This window comes from Somniosus microcephalus, chromosome 15 (genome assembly GCF_052327205.1).
Source record: "Somniosus microcephalus isolate GS21.2 chromosome 15, FLI_Smic_1.0, whole genome shotgun sequence".
NCBI classification, from domain to species: Eukaryota; Metazoa; Chordata; class Chondrichthyes; order Squaliformes; family Somniosidae; genus Somniosus; species Somniosus microcephalus.
In genome coordinates, this window is record NC_141001.1 from 57,905,855 (window position 1) to 57,923,380 (window position 17,526).

The following is a 17,526-nucleotide window of genomic DNA, read 5'->3' on the forward strand; positions in this document are numbered from 1 at the left end:
CCACGTCTGTGAAGCTGAGGTGGGAGTTCAGTGGTCATTGAATCAGCTGTTGAGTTGACAGCTTCAAATGAACAGTAAAAGCTCCCACCTTAGAGAGATCTTCCCTCAGCCACAAGCTCTTCCTCACTGCATTTCCACAACAGATTCACTATGCTGCAAGTCTTCACACAAGTCTCCATCCAGTCTCACCTCATAACCTCTCTCACCATTGACAGATCGCTTCTGTCATCTCTACTTCACCTGCCATCTATTCCATCAGCATGGGTGCCCTTTATACTCGCTCACCTTGGTCCTCAGAATCCCACCACGATCAGCCCCAACACCAACCTTCTCTGCAATCACCTGATGTTGCACAGGACAGAGGGCATCAGCACCTCCCTAAACCTTGCTGCCCGGGAGGCCAGGGATGGTCTCACAATGGCCAGATTTACTTCACTTGACTGTACACCCTGGCTGCCACATGATGTGCCAGGTTGGCACCACCCCACAAAGCATCCCTACAATGCCCAACCCATTCCTTTCACACTCATCACCATTGTAGGAGGTACCGTTTTGTCTCACTATTCACTGCAACTCACTAAGCCACTTCCAAAGGTGCACACAAATCTGTCCCAAGAACGCAAGTGTTGAAAATAAAGGTTTCAAAGTTTTGGCACCACATTAACAGAAACTTTACACGAAGTTATAACACCCAAGTGACTACCCTTGTGTATTGTTAGTTGGTATGATTGCATTAGGATGAGGGCGCGTGTGAGGGGTGGCTAGTGCGATGGGAATGTGATAACATATCTTCTTCTACATATATACTAGCTGGAGGGCATGTTGTTGTTGAAAGAGCGCGCGCGCGACCGGGGGGGGGGGGGGGGGGGGGAAAAGAGCGCGCGCGCGACCGGGGGGGGGGGGGGGGAAGAGCGCGCGCGCGACCGGGGGGGGGGGGGGAAGAGCGCGCGCGCGACTGGGGGGGGGGGGGGGCGCCTGGTTTGGGGGGGGGGGGGGGGGAGAAAGAGCGCGCGCGACCGGGGGGGGGGGGGGGGGGGGGGGAGAGCGCGCGCGACTGGGGGGGGGGGGGGGGGGGGAGCGCGCCTGGTTGGGGGGGGGGAGAGATAGAGAGAGCGCAACTGGGGGGGGGGGGGGAGGAAAGACAGCGCGACTGGGGGGGGGGGCGGGGAGAGAGCGACTGGAGGGGGTGGGGGAAGAGAGAGAGCGACTTCGGGGGGGGGGAAAGAGAGCGCGACCGGGGGGGGGGGGAGGAGGAGAAGAGCGAGCGCAACTGGGGGGGGGGGGTGGGGTGGGGGGGGGGGAGAAGAGCGAGCGCGACTGGGGGGGGGGGGGGGGAGGAAGAGAGCGCGACTGGGGGGGGGGGGGGGAAAGAGAGCGCGACTGAGGGGGGGGGGAGAGGAGAGCGCGACTGGGGGGGGGGGGGGAGCGCGACTGAGGGGGGGAGAAAGAGAGAGCGACTGGGGGGCGGGGGGGAAGAGAGCGACTGGAGGGGGTGGGGGGAAGAGAGAGAGCGACTTCAGGGGGGGAAAGTGAGAGCGACCGGGGGGGGGGGTGGAGAGAGAGCGCGCGACTGGGGGGGTGGGGAAAAAGAGCACGCGCGACGGTTGGGGGGGGGGGGGGTGAAAGGGAGCGCGCGACTGGGGGGGGGGGGGGGAAGAGAGAGAGCGACTGGGGGGGGTAAGAGAGAGAGAGAGCGACCGGGGGAGGGGGAAAGAGGAGAAGAGGGAGCGCGACTGGGGGGGGGGGGGGGGGGGAGGAGGAGAGAGGGAGCGCGACTGGGGGGGGGCGACTGGAGGGGGGGGGTAAAGAGAGCGAGCGACTTTGGGGGGGGGAGAGAGCGACGGGGGGGGCGGAGAGAGAGAGAGCGACTGGGGGGCAGAAAGAGAGAGCGCGCGACTGGGGGGGGGTGGGGATAAAGAGAGCGCGCGACGGGGGGGGGGGAGAAAGAGCGCGCGACGGGGGGCAGGGGGAGAAAGAGAGCGACTGGGGGGGTGGGGGGGGGAGAAAGAGCGCGACTGGGGGGGGGGGGTGGGGGGGAAGAGCGACTGGGGGGGGGGGGCGGGGGAGCGCGGAATCCTGGAACTCCCTATCTAACAGCACTGTCGGAGTACCATCACCTGCAGCAGTTCAAGGCGGCGGCTCACCACCACCATCTCAAGGGCAACTAGGGATGGGCAATAAATGCTGGTATTGCCAGCGACGCCCTGATCCCATAAACGAATACAAAAAAGAGGGGGGGGATGGGTGGAGGTCCAAGGTAAGTTGGTGTGTGAATGATGTGCAGGAATAGGGTAGGGAAGGCAGAGTGATGGGGATGTGATGAGCGGCACAGCAGGATGAGGTTGAGTGTGCCTCTGTAGGAACGCTTCGTGATCTACTGAGATCATTGAAATGTTTGCAGCACTGCACCCAGGTCCTCCTGACGACATCCCTGCTCGTGACCTCCTCTGCTATCTGCAACCAGGCTGTGTTGATCTCCTGGGCAGGTCGCTTCTGCCCACGCAAACGGAAGAGGACCGCCTTGCGTGCTGTGACTCCCCCCATAAGCATACAGAGGGAGTCATGAGAGAGCCTGGGTGCAGCCCTGCACCTCTATGCAGTGATTGTCAGTGGAGGCACTCGTCACTGCCACCTTACGAGCAGCAACCCCAACTGTCCCATCCTACTCTCTCACCGACCTTCCCACCCAGCACACCCACTGGGGCAAATCTTGCCAATCCCCTCCCCATCCAACTCATTGCCCCCAGCGCTGACCCTGTGGACGCTGGCAGAGGCGCAGCCATCACCGACCCTTTTCGCATCTCCCTCCAGAATGTCCGTTCACACATGCGAACAAGGCCCTTGCCAGCCATGAGCTTAACGTGGATGACTGCATCGATATCATGGCCCTGACGGAAACTTGGTTGAGGGGTGATGACACATTACCCTTAAATGAAGCCTCCCCTCTTGACTGTACCTTCCACCACTTGCCCCACTCAGACCACCGTGGTGACGGTATAGCTCTCATCACCAAATCACACCTTGGTCTGTCCCCCTATTCCTCCGGCAGTTTCTCCTCCTTTGAGCATCTCACCTTATTCCACCCTTCTCGCCTCATTTAAAATTCTTGTTCTCTACCGCCCACCCAAGTACCATAAAAATATTAGAGATATCTACACTGTTCTCCTCCCTCAGCACCAAACGACTTCAACTTCCATCTCAATTCATCATGCCCTCTCTCGTTTGAGTTCACTATCCTCCCATCCTCCCTTAACCCCTTCAACATGGAGGGAGAAGTTAACAGGGTCAGTGCGAAATTGCTGTGCTTAAGAAAAACAACTGTGAAAAGGTCCGATGATTGAATTATGTGGAAGTGGTGACATGTGACCTCTGCAGTTTCGCAGATGATTGAACAATAACAGGTCAAAGGGCTCACTTGATTGATACTGGCCTTTAGGAGATAAGGGAAGTCACAAGATGAGCACCTGGTGGCTCCATTGTATAAACTTTGATGTAATTTGAAGAAAGGTCATGCGAAAGTATGAATCATTGTGGTTTGGAGTCATAAATACTGAGATTTGTAAGCATTGAGAGAGACAGCCAGGGACGAGCTGCCGGAGCTCTAGCTGTTCTCCCTGATCAGCCGTTAGATATCTCCGCAGACTGTTTGTATTGTACGGTTAAACAATTTTGTGTTTTAAATAAACTGCTCGGCTTTTCACCATTTTCAGGCTAGTGTGCGGATTTAATTAATTTAATTTGCCACAACAATGTAAACTCCCCAACCAATATTCACGGCCACCCTCTCGACCTTGCCATCGCTCGTGGCCTTGCTACTCCCATCGTGTCAATTGCAGATGAGGCCTTCACGGACCATTTCCTCATATCGCTCTCCACCCACATCCCCCTTCCACACCTCCCCCGCCCCGCGGCTCCCCCAAGCCCCGCGCCCCCCCCCCCCCCCCCCCACCAAACCCTATTTCCTTCTGTGTTCACCCCGAAAAAAACTCTCTCCCAACTGCACTTATGAAATCCCAACTGTCCAGCCTCTGGCCCTCCATTCACCATGACATTTCTGCAGCTACCCATCTGCTCAACCACACCCTCACCACCACCTTTGATGCCCTAGTCCCTACTAAAACAATTACCCTCTCTCACCCTGGCCGTTCCCCCTGGTACAGCTCATCTTCGCTCCCTTAAGTCCAAGGGACGCAGACTCGGACAGATATGGCAGACAACTGGTTTAGCCATTCACCGCCAGATCTGGTTGGACCACAAAGCATTACTGGGCCCTGCTCTCATCTGCCAAAATTGCTCACTATTCCAGAATCATTCTGGAATGCAAAGATAAACCCCGGCTCCTATTCTCTACTGTTAACTGTCTTCTTAAACCCATCTCCCCTGTATCCTCCATCCTCACCTCCAATAACAAGTGTGAGGAGCTCATGGACTTCTTTGTCTCCAAGATCGTGACCTCTGCCACTTCCCTTCCTTCCCCTAGCCCACTGGGCCAAACTTCCTCCAAGATGCCCCCATTTCCTAGCCCTGAACTCACATCTTTCTCCAGTTTCTCTCTGATCTTCCCTCAAGATCTCTCCGCGTTCACCTTGTCCACGAGACCGACCTCCTGCTCCCTCAACCCTATTCCCACCAAACTGCTGACCATCCAACTTCCTTTTCTGGCTCCTGTGTTAGCTGATATTGTTAATGGTCCTCTCTCCTCAGGTACTGTCCCCCTCTCCTTCAAATCTGCAGTCATCAACCCTCTCCTCAAAAAGACAATCCTTGATCCCTCCGTCCTTGCAAACTGTAATGTATATATACCTTTAAGGGGGGGAACTATGTTTTACAGCTCATGTATACTGCAGTACCGGCAGTGACCGCACCTGTATATAGCACTGAGTAGTAATCTGCACAGATCAGTTACAGTGTGAGCCACGTTGAATAAACACCTGTTGTACCGTTCTCCGCAATCTGTGTCTTATTATACACGGACGCAACATTGGCGACGAAGCAGGTTCGAACCTACCTGCAACTCTGCATCACCTCCCGGGGATTCGTTCCTGGAGATCAGTGGATTGGAGGTCAAGGCCAGAGACTCGGACGTCGACCACGGGCAACCACCCAGTCATCCAGCAGAGACTAGAGAATTGCGGGGGAGGCTGTCGAGAGCCAGGCTTGGCTTTCCAGTCGAGGTGGTCCAGCGAAACGGGCTGGCAACAGGTAGTGCGCAGACCCTTCCCGGACAGCGGCGGGCTAGAGCCCGACCGAGCGGCACAGCAAAGGGCCGAGCAGCATCGATGGGGGAGAGCGAGAGAGGGCAGAGCGCAGCCGGTGTTCAGGGGCCGAGCAACATCGGAGAGAGGGAGAGAGAGACGCGCAGAAACCCGCGAGGCGCCGCCATTGCCACGAGGACCGCCGAGAGCGGCGTTGGCAGCAGCGGGGGAGGAAGGAAAGCGCGGGAGACGCCATTTTAAACCACACCCAAAATGCCGAAGAGTGGCAGTATCACCGCATTTGACAATGAAGTCAAAGATTGGACTACATATGTCGAACGAATAGAGGTGTACTGCAAGGCAAATGAGGTGTCAGATGACAAGAAAGCGTCGGTATTGTTAAATTTAATGGGTGCGTTTATTACATATGGTTTATTACGAAATCTAGTAACCCCAACGAAGCCAATGGAAAAGAGTTTTGAAGACATAGTAACGATACTAAAGGAACATTTAAACCCCACACCGCTGCTGATAGCAGAACGATTCAAGTTTCACAAACGGAACCAGCATAAGGATGAAAGCAATGCTGATTATTTAACAGAACTGCGCAAACTATCGAAACACTGCCAGTTTGGAGCGGGACTGGCAGATACCTTAAGGGACAAGTTTGTGTGTGGGCTTCAAAGTGAAGGAACCCAGAAACGGCTTTTATCTGAAAAGGACCTTACGCTGGAAAAGGCTTTCAGCATTGCGGTATCATATGAAGCAGCAGCACAGGGCGCTGCAGAGATACAACAGAGACCGCAAGAATATGGCACAAACAAAATGTCATATGGAACAGAGAAGTGCTATCGCTGCGGCAGAACAACACACGACCAGAATGATTGCTGGTTCAAAGACAAAGTGTGCAGACAGTGTGGAAAAGTAGGACACATAGCACGAGTCTGCAGGTCGGGAAAGAATAAGAAAGCTACCAAAGAAAAGTACAAGAAGGTACATAAGATGACAGAGAATAGTTCAGACGAACAAAAGTGTGATAACTACTCCGAAAGCAGGGAACTGAGTTGTCTGAAACGACATAATGTGATCACAACGGAGGATCACCGAACCATTTGGGTCACTCTCAAGATAGCAGGAGTCCAGGTAAAGATGGAATTGGACACAGGATCAGCCCTAACAGTCATAAACCGACGGGACTACGAGCGGCTATTCTCACACATGCCCTTGAGAGACACAAAAATTATTTTGAAGACGTACACGGGGCAAAAAGTCTACCCCAAAGGAAAAATAAGGGTGACCGTTATATATAACGGTAAGGAAACACCAAAACTAGACCTGTATGTATTGCAAGATGGAGGACCACCATTACTGGGACGTGAATGGATCCGGAAAATACAACTGGATTGGCATTCCATAAAGGCACTGACTGTGGCTGACAAAAAGGATGACGACGTCACACCTGGGCGACTGTCAAAGATCCTAACTGACGCGAAAGAAGCAAGGACTCGGAACACTAAAAGGAATGACAGCGACGATTAAAATTGAAGAAAACGCAAGCCCAAAATTTTTTAAAGCCAGACCGGTACCTATGCGATCCGCCCAGCCATCGAAGCAGAGCTGGAGAGTCTGGAACGTTCAGGTGTACTGTCCAAGGTAGACTGGAGCGAGTGGGCTACACCCATCGTCCCCGTGACGAAAAAGTCGTTGAGCAGCACGCCTGGGGAACCAAGGAAGGTTCGCATCTGTGGGGACTTTAAGGTAACAGTGAACCCGGTCCTTCACACCGTACAATATCCACTTCCGCGGATTGAAGATATTTTCACCTCGCTATCTGGAGGGAAACGCTTCACTAACATTGATCTGGCCCAGGCGTATCTGCAAATGGAGGTAGAAGAAGCATCAAAAAAATACCTCACAATCAACACCCATAAAGGTCTCTACCAATACAACCGGCTGGTATTCGGGGTAGCATCAGTTCCGGCTATTTGGCAGAGGGCAATGGAACAAGTCCTGCAAGGGATCCCAGGGACCCAGTGTTATTTGGACGACATCCTGGTCACGGGCGAAAATGACAGTGATCACCTCGCCAACCTGGAGCAGGTGCTCACTAGATTGCAGGAATATGGGCTCCGAGCTAACCGCCCCAAATGCGAGTTTTTTAGAAAACAGATCTCGTATTGTGGCCACGTTATCGATAAAGAGGGGTTACATAAGTCCCCAGAGAAGATTGAGGCAGTAGTCAAGGCTCCAGCACCGGAAAAGGTGTCACAACTAAGGTCATTCCTCGGGCTGGTAAACTACTACCATAAGTTCTTGCCAAATTTGTCTACAATACTACACCCACTGAACACCCTACTGCAAACTGGGGTGCCATGGAAGTGGAGTGACAAATGTAGACGAGCTTTCCAGAAGAGCAAAACACTAATCACATCGAAAGAGGTATTGGCCCATTACAACCCAGCATTACCAATTCGGTTGGCATGTGATGCGTCACCCTACAGCATTGGAGCGGTGCTGTCGCACAAATTCTCAGACGGCTCAGGGAGGCCAATAGCCTTTGCGTCACGATCACTAACCTCAGCCGAGCGTAACTACGCCCAGATTGACAGGGAGGCCCTCAGCCTAGTGTGGGGAGTGAAAAAGTTCAATCACTATCTGCACAGGCAGAAATTCACCTTGCTGACTGATCACCAGCCTCTTGCCTCCATTTTTAATCCGAAGAAGGGCGTTCCGGTGATGACTGCGCAACGACTACAAAGATGGTCACTTTTTCTAGGGGCGCACCACTATGAGATTGAATATAAGGGCACGAAACAGCATGGAAACGCTGATGGGCTATCACGCCTGCCACTGCCTACTGCGGAGGAAGCACCAGCAGTGGATCCTGTCGAAATATTCCATTCGACTATAGTTGAATACCTACCGGTAACTAACACTTGTATCGAAAAGGAAACCCGAAATGACCCGACACTGTCTCGGGTATATGATTTGATGGTGAAGGGATGGCCAGCACATGGCGACTCACTGTTGCCAGCATTCTCGACAAGGAGAGAACAGCTGTCAGTGTGCCGGGGGAACTTGATGTGTGGATCCCAAGTGGTAATTCCACCCAAGTTAAGGGATAGAGTGCTCAATGAGCTTCATGAGGGTCATCTGGGAGGGGTAAAAATGAAAAGCCTAACCAGGGCTTATGTGTGGTGGCCGGGAATCGATAAACAAATCAAGGACCTGACCAAGAGCTGCTCAGGATGCCAGAAAGTCCAAAATGCACCACCACAGGCCCCTCTACACCCATGGGAGTGGCCCTCATCTCCATGGCAACGGGTGCATATTGATTTTGCTGGTCCATTCATGGACTCAATGTTTTTAATAGCCGTGGATGCGCACTCGAAATGGCCTGAGGTCATCAAAATGTCCTCCACCACCACGGAGAAAACTATTGCAGTCCTACGGACCATTTTTGCCAGGAATGGCTTGCCAGAACAGATTTGCTCCGACAACGGACCACAGTTTGTGTCCGAAGAGTTCCGGAGGTTCTTGAAAAAGAATGGGGTAAGGCATTACACATCCGCCCCGTATCATCCAGCCACAAATGGATTGGCTGAGAGGTTCGTACAAACCTTTAAGAAGGCAATAAAGGCTATGTACAATGACAACATTCTGCTGCAGCACAAGGTGGACAATTTCCTGTTCGCCTACCGGAATGCGACACATGCAGTCACCAACCAGGCCCCAGCCATGATGTTCTTTAACCGAAGGTTAAGATCTCGCCTGGATTTGCTCAGACCAAACGTACGAAGAGATGTTGAGTGTAAGCAATTCCAGCACATCCATGAGAAGCCAACAAGGAGCTTCAATGTAGGGCAACCAGTCTTGGTCCGCGACTACCGAACAGAAAAATGGCAGCCAGGAACGATATGCACACGGCAGGGCCCATTAATGTACACAGTGGACGTTGGGGAGAGCATCGTGAGATGCTATGCTGACCAGATCCTAGAGTCACAGGAACAAGTCAACCCCATGCCTCGCCCATACATACCTGGTGATGAACCCGACGTACAGGTCGCATCTACCCCAGAAACAGTAGCATCGGAAGCTGATGAACCAACCGACGACAGGGGGTCAGAATCGCCTCCGCACCAAAAGCAAGACACTCGGGAAAGGCGCTATCCAGAAAGGATCAGGAAGCCTCCCCAAAGACTGAATATATAAATAGACTATTTTCAGCTAATGTTGCATGTTAAAAGTGTTAATTGTAATTAGTTTGATATTTAATTGTTATGAGTGTTATGGTACTGTTAATCTAAAAGGGGAGGAATTGTAATGTATATACCTTTAAGGGGGGGAAACTATGTTCTACAGCTCATGTATACTGCAGTACCGGCAGTGACCACACCTGTATATAGCACTGAGTAGTAATCTGTACAGATCAGTTGCATTGTGAGCCACGTTGAGTAAACACCTGTTGTACCGTTCTCCGCAGTCTGTGTCTTATTATACACGGACGCAACTGAACGTTGGGGAGAGCATTGTGATACGCCATGCTGACCAGATCCTAGAGTCACAGGAACAAGTCAACCCCATGCCTCGCCCATACGTACCTGGTGATGAACCCGACGTACAGGTCGCATCTACCCCAGAAACAGTAGCATCGGAAGCTGATGAACCAACCGACGACATGGGGCTCACATCTTTCTCCAGTTTCTCTCTGATCTTCCCTCAAGATCTCTCCGCGCTCACCTTGTCCACAAGACCAACCTCCTGCTCCCTCGACCCTATTCCCACCAAACTGCTGACCATCCAACTTCCTTTTCTGGCTCCTGTGTTAGCTGATATTGTTAATGGTTCTCTCCTCAGGTACTGTCCCCCTCTCCTTCAAATCTGCAGTCATCAACCCTCTCCTCAAAAAGACAATCCTTGATCCCTCCGTCCTTGCAAACTACCGCCCATCTCCAACCTCCCTTTCCTCTCCAAAGTCCTTGAACGTGTTGTTGCCTCCCAAATCAGTGTCCATCTTTCCCGCAATTACGTTTGAATCCCTCCAATCAGGTTTCCGCCCTTGCCACAGTACCGAAAAGGCTCTCGTCAAAGTCACAAATGACATCCTTTGTGACTGTGACAAAGGTAAACTATCCCTCCTGGTCCTTCTTGACTTGTCTGCAGCCTTTGACACAGTTGACCACTCCATCCTTTTCCAATGCCTCTCCTCCGTCATCCAGCTGGGTGGGACTGCACTCGCCTGGTTCCATTCTTATCTATCTAATCATAGCCAGAGAATCACCTGCAACAGCTTCTCTTCCCGCTCTCGCATCGTTACCTCTGGTGTCCCTCAAGGATCTATCCTTGGCCCCCTATTTCTCATCTACATGTTGCCACTTGGCGACATCATCCGAAAACAGCATCAATTTCCACATGTACGCTGACGACACCAGCGCTACCTCACTACCTCTTCTCTCGACCCCTCCATGGTGTCTAAATTGTCAGACTGCTTGTCCGACATACAATTCTAGATGAGCAGAAATGTTCTACAATGAAATATTGGGAAGACTGAAGACATTGTTTTCGGTCCCTGCCACAAACTCCGTTCCCTAGCCACTGACTCCATCCCTCTCCCCAACATCTGTCTGAGGCTGAACCACACTGTTCGCAACCTTGGTGTCATATTTGACCCTGAAATGAGCTTCAGACCACATATCCGCAGCATAACTAAGACCGCCTACTTCCACCTCCGTAACATCGCCCGGCTCCGCCCTTGCCTCACCTCATCCATGCCTTTGTTACCTCTAGATGTGACTATTCCAATGCACTCCTGGCTGGCCTCCCACATTCCACCCTACATAAATTTGTAGTCTTCAAAAACTCGGCTGCCCGTGTCCAAACTCGCACCAAGTCCCGTTCGCCCATTACCCCTGTGCTCGCTGACCTACATTGGCTCCCGGTTAAGCAGCACCTCAATTTCAAAATTCTCATTTGTTTTCAAATCCCTCCACGGCCTCGCCCCTTCCCATCTCTAATCTCCTTCAGCCCTACAACCCCTCCCCAGAGATATCTGCGCTCCTCTAATTCTGCCCTCTTGAGCATCCCTGATTATAATCACTCAACCATTGGTGGCCAGGCCTTCTGTTGGCTAGGCCCCAAGCTCTGGAATTCCCTGCCTAAACCTCTCCGCCTCGCTACCTCTCGTTCCTCCTTAAAACCTACCTCTTTGACCAAGCTTTTGGTCACCTGCCCTAAATTATCCTTGTGGCTCGGTGCCAAATTATTTGTCTTAAAATACTCCTGTGCAGCGCCTTGGGACATTTTACTACGTTAAAGGTACTACAGGCTGTATATAAATACAAGTTGTTGTTTGCCACACCTCAATGCTGTAGAACACTGACAGCACAAATGTCAAATTAAAGTTGGCCATGTCCCTTTAAGGAAACCGGCTGATGACGAGTTATTAAATGTCGTCACCAGACCCGCTTCCTCTAATTGGCCAGGAAACGTGCTGGGTGGGCAAAACAAGCTCAATCAATGGACAGTAATTCTAGAAAGTGGGATGACCCGCCAAGGTTAGTAAAATGGCAGCCCACGTGTTTGTGTGTGTGTGTTTTTGAAAACAATCTGGAAATTGAATCAAAGTATTGAATGAACGTTTTATTGAAAAGAAAGACAGACTTGCATTTATATAGCGCTTTTATCGATACCGGACGTCCCAAAGCACTTTACAGCCAATTAAGCACTTTTGGGGTGTAGTCACTGTTGTAATGTGGGAAATGCAGTAATATTGATCCTTTAGAAACTTACCAATGAGGGCTCCCTCACCCCCAGTGCCGTCAGACCCATGCACTCCTCTCTCACTTCACTGCTGGCAGACCCCAAGAATCGACCAGTCAACCTACCCTCCAAATTCAATCAAACCCCAGGTTTTTCCTGCACTGTGGTCTCAGACTACATACCTACCCTTGCTATCAAGCCACAGGACCCCCACACCCCGTGCTACATTTCTCCAGGATGCCCAATGCAGGCTGCCAAAGTCCAGGATACTCAATCCAGCTCTGTCAAACACGAGGGCCATTCTCCCCAACATAACCAAAGCTCAGGATCACCCCAGTAGTACGAAATCCCATCCTCTCCCAAGAACTACTAAAAACCAGACACCTACTTCCAACATCTTGCTGTGAATCTAAAGAATCTCTCATCAATTTTCACAGAATTCATAGTTACAGAATTTGATCCCCATAGCACTGAGGATTTTTACAAGCAGTACAAATAAAACAACTTGCATTTATATAGCACCTTTAACAATGAGAGGAGCGCAGATATCTCGGAGGGTTGTGGAGCTGGAGGAGATTACAGAGATAGGGAGGGGCGAGACCATGGAGGAATTTGAAAACAAGGATGAGAATTTTTAAAATCGAAAAGTTGCTTAACCGGGAGCCAATGTTTGTCAGCAAGCACAGGGGTGATGGGTGAATGGGACTTGGAGAGAGTTAGGACATGGGCAAGAGAGTTTTGGATGACCTCAAGTTTACAGAGTCTTGCCTTGTAGCGTGGAGGAGAGAAAAATGAAGAATGAGAAAATTAAAAGGAGAAAAAAGGCAATGTAGGTAAGATATTCAGATAATTAATTATCTTGGTTGCCTTCCATCTTTACAGCCCTATGTTAAAGCAGTCTGTGCTGAGTTAGCTGATGTCATTTGGAACAACCACTTGGGCACCACAATTGTCTTTGAACCTCTCCTCTCCACCCAGGGAACATGGGGGGAAAAAAGGTACAGGTCCTACTTCTACACATAATCCACCAGTCAAATCGCCCGTGGACAATCAATTTTGGGTTAGCACACCCATTTGGGCCGAGTGTCATTGTATATTCTTTAAATGCATACAACTTCAACTAATGCTAATAAAAAACAGAAAATCCTGGAAATACTCAGGTCAGTCGGCACCTGTTGAATATTTCCAGCATTTTCAGATTATTATTTCAGATTTTCAGCATCCACTGCATTTTGCTTTTGTTTTCAACTAATGCTATTTTACTGACAAAATAAAAGTGAAATAGTCAGAATAATTAATGTAAACTTTTTTTTTTAATTGCATTAATTTCTGGTTTGCAAACCAAGCCCAAAAGGAACATCAGTTGCAGACCGCGCGGGAGGGTTGGCTCTGCTCCAATTTTACCTTGAACTCCGGGGGAAATCCACAAACAGCCGAAGTACAAACCCCTTAACCCTTGTGCTCCGGCTCAAAAGTGGCCTAAAGGCCGCCCCGCCCCGCCCCTCGCACTTTACCTGAAAGCGGTATCAGAGCGGCCGGCGCGACCACCACCGGCACCAGGAGCGGCAGCGAGTTCCCGCTCCGGCCCATATCCCCCAGCCTCTCTCTCCTCTGGGCCCCGAGTTTCTCCCGCTCTGACCGGGAAGCAGCCACAGCCTCCCCTTCGCCCCAGTGGGCGGGCGGTTGCTAGGCGGAGGTGCGCGCGCAGCCGCGGGTCACCGACCCACTGACAGAAGCGACACTGTCTTCACAGTCAATTGTGCATCCCTCAGCTAATGCCACCGAAAGCAGGTTAAATAAGATTGACACACGCGTGATGAACAATCAGGAATAACAACAGAAAATGCTGGAAAAACTCAGCAGGTCAGGCAACATCCGTGGAGAGAAATTTGAGTTGAGTTGAACAATCAGGAAGTGTACAGCTCACTAAAATTACCCAAAGGCTGAATTTAAGTGCACTAAAAGTGTGTGTCAGCCAGTGGCTCAGTTGGTAGCACTCCTACCTCTGAGTTAGAAGGTTGTGGGCTCAAAGCTCCAGATACTTGAGCACAAAAATCTAGCCTGACACACCAGTGCAGTACTGAGGGAGTGGGCAAGAACATGGCAAATGGAATGTTATGTGGAGAAATTTGAAGTTATCCACTTTGGTAGGAAAAATAGAAAAGCAGAGTATTTTTTAAATGGTGAGAGATTAGGAAATGTTGGTGTTCAGAGGGACCTGGGTGTCCTTGTACACGAATCACTGAAAGTTAACATGCAGGTACAGCAAGCAATTAGGAAAGCAAATGGTATGTTGGCCTTTATTACAAGAGGATTTGAGTACAAGAGTAAAGATGTCTTACTGTAATTATATAGGGTCCTGGTGAGACTACACCTGGAGTATTGAGTACAATTTTGGTCTTACCTAAGGAAGGATATACTTGCCACAGAGGGAATGCAACAAAGGTTCACCAGACTGGTTTCTGGGATGGGGGGATTGTCCGATGAGGAGAGATTGAGTAGACTAGGCCTATATTCTCTAGAGTTTAGAAGAATGAGAGGTGATCTCTGTAGTGTCCGCGTATCAATAACACACGGACTGCAGGAGAACAATAATAACAGGTATTTACTGAACACAGGGTATGCTGGAAACTGAAAGTACAGAAGCCTGCTACGGCTTTATATACAGGTGTGGTCACTGCCGGTACTACAGTATAAAATCAGTTCTCTCTTAAAGGTACATACACAACAATCTCATTGAAACATACAAAATTCTTACAGGGCTTGACAGGGTAGATGCAGGGAGGATGTTTCCCTTGGCTGGAGAGTCTAGAACCAGGTGTCACAGTCTCAGAATAAGGAGTTGGCCATTTAGGACTGAGGTGAGGCATAATTTCTTCACTCAGAGGGTGGTGAATCTTTGGAATTCTCTACACCAGAGGGCTGTGGAGGCTCAGTCGTTGAGTATATTCCAGAGAGAGATCAATAGATTTTTGAATATTAAGGGAATCAAGGGATATGAGGATAGTGCAGGAAAGTGGAGATGAGGTAGCAGACCAGCCATGATCTTATTGAATGGCGGAGCAGGCTTGAAGGGCCAAATGGCCTACTCCTGCTCCTATTTCTTATGTTCTTATGTTTTCGGATGAAACTTTAAACTGAGGCCCCGTCTGCTCTCTCTCTCAGGTGGATGTAAAAGATCCCATGGCACTATTTCGAAGAAGAGCAAGGGAGTTATCCCCGGTGTCCTGGACAATATTTATCCCTCAATAAACATCACTAGAACAGATAATCTGATCATTATCACATTGCTGTTTGTGGGAGCTTGCTGTGTGCAAATTGGTTGCAGTGTTTCCTACATTACAACAGTGACTACACTTCAAAAAGTTCTTCATTGGCTGTAAAGCGCTATGGGATATCCGGTGGTCGTGAAAGGCACTATATAAATGCAAATCTTTCTTTTTTTTAAAATGACAACCAAACAACATAGGAAGTAGCCCATTCAGCCCCTCAAGCCTGTCCTGCCAGCCTATTAGATCATCTGTACCTCAACTCATGTCATACGCCTTACAAAGTGGAAGGTGATTTACCCATGACAGAGCAAGGGTTAACCTGTGACAGAATGAGCAACATTCCTGTTAGCATAAAGGAGCCATTGCTCTTACTGTGGGAGTGAATTGAACCCTCCCCCAGCTGGTGGCAAAGCAAAGCTTGGCTAAGGGGCAGGCCTTCGCCATTGAGTCAGAAAGGCTGAAGCCCATGATCTCGGCTAACGCTTCAGTACTGTACTAAAGGAGTGTGACATTGTCGGAGGTGTTGCTTTTTGGATGACATGATAAACCCAGGCCCTGTCTGCCTGTTTGAGTAGATGTAAAAGATCACATGGCACTACTTAGAGACCAGGAAAATTGACCAACATTTATCCCTTAACCAATACCACCAAAACAGTATAATTGGTCACTTATCTCGTTGCTGTTTGTGGGACCTTGGTGTACAGAAGTTGGCTTGTTTACCTACATAGCAACAGTGACTACACTTCAATAGTAATTTGTTGGGTAAGAAATGTTTTGGGATGACCTGAGGATGTGAAAGCCACTTTCTGAATGCAGTTCTTTCTTTTTAAATGGCTCCTGCCTGCGGCACTTGCTCTTGTCATACTTGGGCAGCCTATGGGGCAGACAGTTTTCTCAACCACCCCCCCCTCTCAAAATGCACTTGCCATTATAGGCAAATATAGACCTCATCCAGACATCAAAAAGGTCATGGACACATATGCGCATTTGGCCCATTGATGTCCAATCTGCTTTGCTGTGCAATCAGATGATTTGACACCAAGGGAAGCAGGCTTATTTCTGGCACTGCTTCCAATATAAAGGGGCATTAGAATCAAGTGGTGATTCCTCCATTGAGGACTTAGCTGGTACTGCCATGCAGATGAAGAAAGCATGCACTTTATGCAGGACAAACAGAACCAGGTAGTGTACTTTGCACCTTTCTTCACTACAGGACATTTTTAATACAGGTGCATAATACTTTTGCAGTATTTGTATGTGAGCTTCATTTGCATGTGATCAGATGCAAATGATCTCTCACACATAATTGTTCATTGCTAATGCCCTGATTAATGCAGTATGTTCATCCTATCTATATAATATGGGTGTTAAAAGCCAGTCACGTTATGTCCTTTTAGGAAGTAGATTTTTTAATTTTGAACTGCGGCAACCAAAACTGTCAATATAGCATTTACTGCTTCTCTATCCCTGAATATTTGAAGACTGAACTAAAGGATGAACAGAGTGAGATTCACCTGCACAGGTGGCTATCTCCTGCAGCCATTATTATGAACTGAGCGCCGTAACATCGCCTGCATCCGCCTCTGCCTCAGCCCACTTGCTGCTGAAACACTCCTTCATGCCATTGTCGCCTCAAGCCTTGACTATTCCAATGCTCTCCTGGCCGGCCTCTCACCTCCACCCTACATTAATTTCAACTCTTAAAATCTCTGCTGCCCCATCTTATCTCACACCAAGTCCTGATCACCCATCACTCCTGTCCTTGCTGACCTACAATGGCTCCCAGTCCTCATGTTTAAATTCCTCCATGGCCTCATCCCACTGTATCTCTATCCTCCTGCTGCTCTACAGCCTCTTCAAACTCTCCTATCCTCTAACTCTGGCCTTTTGTGCGTCCCCCCTCCCTTTGGCCCAACATTGCCGGCCATACCTTCAGCCACCTAAGCCCACACTATGGAATTCCCCCCCTAAACCCTTACGCCTCTCCACTTTCGTCTCCTCCTTTAAAACCTTCCTTAAAACCCACCTCTTTAACCAAGCTTTTAGTCACACCTCTTTTCTTTGGCTCAGCATTTCTTTTGATTACGCTTATGTGAAGTGACTTGGGACACTTTTTCTACATTCAAGGCATTATATAAATGCAAGTTGTTTTTGTTGTTGAAGCACGTCCATCTGGAACTGTCAGAAAAGAACTACCTTTGCAAGTTAAGATTCACCAGGGAGGTAGTGACAGAGTTGTACTATCTGTTTAAGCTGACTTGAGAATCACAACCGCAGGGACTACACTGCTGGTGGCCATC

General features: G+C 49.8%; 1 pseudogene; it reads right to left on the bottom strand.

Moving 5' to 3' along the window:
* LOC147106753 (natural cytotoxicity triggering receptor 3 ligand 1-like) overlaps window positions 1-13,699 on the bottom strand; it is a 744,151-nt pseudogene extending 730,452 nt beyond the window's left edge.
* Window positions 13,700-17,526: the final 3,827 nt, after the last annotated feature.